This window comes from Aplysia californica, unplaced genomic scaffold (genome assembly GCF_000002075.1).
Source record: "Aplysia californica isolate F4 #8 unplaced genomic scaffold, AplCal3.0 scaffold01134, whole genome shotgun sequence".
Lineage (NCBI taxonomy): Eukaryota > Metazoa > Mollusca > Gastropoda > Aplysiida > Aplysiidae > Aplysia > Aplysia californica.
In genome coordinates, this window is record NW_004798404.1 from 149,965 (window position 1) to 154,460 (window position 4,496).

At 37.4% G+C, this 4,496-nt stretch overlaps 1 pseudogene; it reads right to left on the reverse strand.

Moving 5' to 3' along the window:
* Positions 1-273: 273 nt before the first annotated feature.
* LOC101855157 overlaps positions 274-4,496 on the reverse strand; it is a 4,756-nt pseudogene continuing 533 nt past the window's right edge.

Genomic DNA, 4,496 nt, shown 5'->3' on the forward strand with positions numbered 1-4,496 from the left:
AGGATTGGCATGATTTATACAAATGAAAAGAAAACGTTTTGGTGTCTCACTTTTCGTTGTTTTTTTTTCGTTCCTCTGAATACGATTGACATTTGTTATTATTATAACTAATTCAATTTTGTAAAAAGCACACATAGTGGTTATGCCATAAAACAAAAGATTGACGTGATTGAGCAAAACTCATGTCAGTTTTCGTTACCCAGTGTTATCTGACCTGATCTTAAAAGTATTGCTATTTCTTCGTTCATGATCAAAATGAACATATCTTTCCGTTTAGGTGAAAAGTAATTTTTCTTGTTTGTTCAAGAATGTTTTCATAAACACTGCTCGGTATTTTGAACTCATTTTCAGATACACAAAGATGTTCACGCTGGAGTTGACTGTTTCTGTTAGATATGATGAAGACCAAACGGCAAGATAGAGATTTCGATAGACACCATCAATACGGAAATCTTGGTCAAACAACATATAGAAAAATAGGAGCGATGGAGGTACGGCACAGACGATGAAAATGACAGCGATGAGAGTCACCATCTTGACAACCTTCCGGTCTTTGACCCCAACTCCTTCCGCTGCACGATCAGACTTGGCTGCAGTGGCCTGCCGCCATTTTATTTTACTGCTGAGTTTGATGACAATAACGACAGTGCAACAGAAGACGAATATGAAAGGAAATGTCGTAGCAAATACGCCTTGGGTTAAATTCGTAATGGCTTCTAGCATTTTTCTCTCGGCTGTGTAGGTCGTTTTTAGAACCGTAGCATTCCTGGTGAAATCAAAAACCCATTCAAGTCTGTTTCCAAGGCAGAACAGGATAAGCAAAACAACCATGGCAACGTAGATAGAGATAATAATTGTCTTTGTCCTTTCCGGTGTGATGATCGTCTTCACCTTCAGAGGGACAGCGATACACAGACATCGTTCAAAGGTGATGAAGGCGGTGATAAATGTGGCAATTTTGATAAAGAGGTAATGAGGCGCAGATCCCGTGAGGTACTAGATATCCCTGGGGTCAAAACGCAAATCAGAGAGGTAGAAAAGCGGGTTCATGCATATACTTATCCATATCATGGTCAGCAGGGAGCACAGGTCAGACACAGCCAGCCCTGGAATGACAAACAGTTTATGAGGTGGGACAATGCAACAATACATTATTTATTATGTACTTAGAAGCTATTGGAGGTCATTTCTGAATCTGTTATTAATACTTTGTCTTCAACCTATCTGATGCTGTTAATATTTCGGCCTTTCTCTTTAAAACCTGACCATTTTTCTTTATTTCTAATGATTTTTTTTACAGAATGTGTTAAAGAGGTCTGGTGACACAATACATCCTTGCCTCACTCCTCTTTCTATCTGATTATATTCGTTGTATTCTTCATTAATTCTTACAGCAATGTTTTGGTCCTAATACAAATTCCTGATAATTCTTTGATCTTTACTATCTATATCTAGCTCTTTTAATGTCTTAAATAACTCATTACGTCTGACTTTATGACAAGCCTTTGTATAATCTGTGAAGCATAGACGGATCTACACATCGTTCTGTGCTTCAATACGAATTTTCATTAACATTGTTAAGGTGAATATATGGCATTTCTGGTGCCCTTCTCAGGTATAAATCTAAATTATGTTTTAGATATACGTGAAACGTGCTGACAATACAATTACTTCTTGGATTCGAGCCATATGGAAATAGATACACCACGCTTATAAGTTTCTAAAGATACATAAGTAAGAAATAATAACAGGCATATTATTTATTACACTTAAAGAATATGGCATCAATAGAAAATCTACAATTTGACTCAAGTGTTGAATTTTTTTTTCTCCAATATCTCTTTTGTGGATTGCGAGAAGCAACTCATTTTGTCAGCTCGCCTCACATATCTTTTTTTTCAGATAGGTGTTTTACGGCGTGCACAACTGCAGGACACATCAAACCTTGTTTTTAGTTGGTAGGAAATTTTGGCCGAAACCTACTCTTACTGATTTTAGACCACCAAGCGTTCTTTAAAGTGCGCAACTTGCACACAGGCCCTCCGAGATTTTTCGCACTTGTCCGAGAAGGCTAGGTGTAGATCTTTTCTACCAGAAGATCAGGGGTATGGCGGAAAGACGGCAGTAAGAATGAGCCAAGGAGTAGCAGTAGAAAGGCTGCAAAAAGAGTCAGGAGCCCAAAGGAGGGGGCAAAGGAGGTGAGGGGGTGGGGGCAGAAAGAGGAGACAAAAGCAGACGACAGAACATTGCTAGAGAGCAGGAAATAAGGTGAAAACAGACAATTTTAGAGAAGAAAATTTTTCGGTCTCAGCCCGGATTCAAACCTGTACTGGGACCTTTGAATGAGAGGTCAACACCTGAACCTCTAGGCCAACAGAGCAAGTTTGTTGTTTTGTGTTTAAACACCATAATATCCTGAAGTCAAATTACACGCCCTTTAATTCCTTATTACTTTTTTGGTAACCCGCTTTTGTGGTGCAGTGGTTAGACGTTGTGCTGTCGCACGTAGAAGATACGAGATTGATTCAAGAGTGGGAACGATTTTTAAAAAAATCAAATATATTCGTCTTCTCGACGCTGTATCCTTTTCAGCCAGGGTTGCCCTACAGAAGCAGGGCCGTAGGGACCCGCCTCCTAAGTAACCTAGATGCCAGGCATCGTTGTGAAATCAGGTGCCGGCAAAGTAATGATATAGAAAAAAACGAGCATTTTTCTGTCCGTTTAGCAAATTCTATATATTTTTGTGTTTGTTTTTTTACTCAACGCCTTTAACCCACTTAAGCATATTCCCGAGTATAAAGGGGACACGCGGCCGGCCTGGTGTTCTATTCTGTGTATTTGCGGAATGGACTTTATCGAACAATGTTTCTGTTGTTTTTCGGTTACAAGCTACAGGAAGCGCCGAACCAACAGTCGACCCACTAGTTTCGTTTCGTTAAAGATTTGATTAGGTTATATATGTGTGATACTTTTTTGAGCAGTTATGAACTAAGTTAGTCGCCCTCGTATTACGAAAGATGATTTTGTTGCAAATTGGACACACACAAAAAAAAATAATTTAAAAATGCGTAACCCCCAGACATTTCAAAATAATGATACAATAAAGACAATTGGGACAAATCAGATGCAGTTTTCTTTTTCTGTTAGAGCATTTCTTTCTTTCTTTTCTTGCAATAAAAATGATAGCTTTCTCAGTCTTTTTATGCTTATCAATTCAATATAAAAAAAAGAAACAAGCGTCAGGCTGCAATTGTTTTTGGGTGAAAAAAAGTTCAGGCTCAAGTGACTGAAGGTCTATTTAAAAACACATTTCTGTGTGGATTATACAGAAGAATGTTGATTTAAGGTATAACATTGTAAATTTGCAGCTTCTAAGGACTCTCAAGCTTAGGAATTCGCTAAACTTTGGCGACCATTTTTTCACTAATTTTACCTCTGAAACCAGACGGTCCTGCCCTCATTTAATTTCAAATATTTTGACTTCTATTCAGCTTAGATGGATATTTTTCTCACAAAAAGAAAGGCAAATAAACAGGCTTTAAGGTGATACCAATAACGATATATGTCCAAAAATTTACGAGCCCCTGATTCCACAACGTTGTGACTCAAATAATGGCGATGACGGCGTAAAGTATTTACAATTATATTTCTTTTTTTGTGTGACTTTTTGAAACATGATGCGTATTTCGTCATAAATCCCATTGAATATTCTCTGTTAGGACAGAGTTGACGTTTATAATAAAAACTGAGAAATGGAGATACCTACAGTACCACGGGTTCTTTTTGTTAGAAATGTTTTGAAAAGGATTATTTATCGCGTTCTGCTCACTTGGTCTTTCAGAAAAGTCTTGGATTAGCGATTTGGGTCACTCAGTGTCATATTTTCCTGTTAGAATGCAGTAGTAGCCCTTTTAACGTTTAGACAAAGGCGTGAATTGGCGGATTTCATAATAATAAATAGGGAAAATCGGGAACCTAAATTGCTCATGAAAAAATGGCATACTTCATTCGCCTGTAGTAAGCTACATCGGTGGAAAAAGTATCGTCGGCGAGTTATTTAGATGTACCAAGTCCACTTTAAAAATATTTTTTTTTTCACATTCCATTTTCTTATTCTGTGCAATCGGCAGCTTGCGCACAAGAAATATTTAGTTGAAATCCAAATTGTAAATGTTGAAAGCTTTTTGATAAAGGCACATAGACGTACACGTACATTTTTTAATTGGAACAGTTTTTTCACTCTCGTCTGTGAAATAAGTTTTTAAAATGATTCCTGGTCTTACAACTGTTGAAAAGATTGTTGAAGGTACAATGAATGTGATGGGTGCTATATTTCATCATTATTCAATCATTTGTGAGGGTTATATTCTTTTCCATGACTGTTGTAAAAGCACAGTAGTTGTCAGTAACTGTAGATGAGATACTTGCCATCTTACGTATGTGGGTTATGTTCTATTCCAGTAGTGTAAAATAGTCACATAATTAGCTGTAAGCAA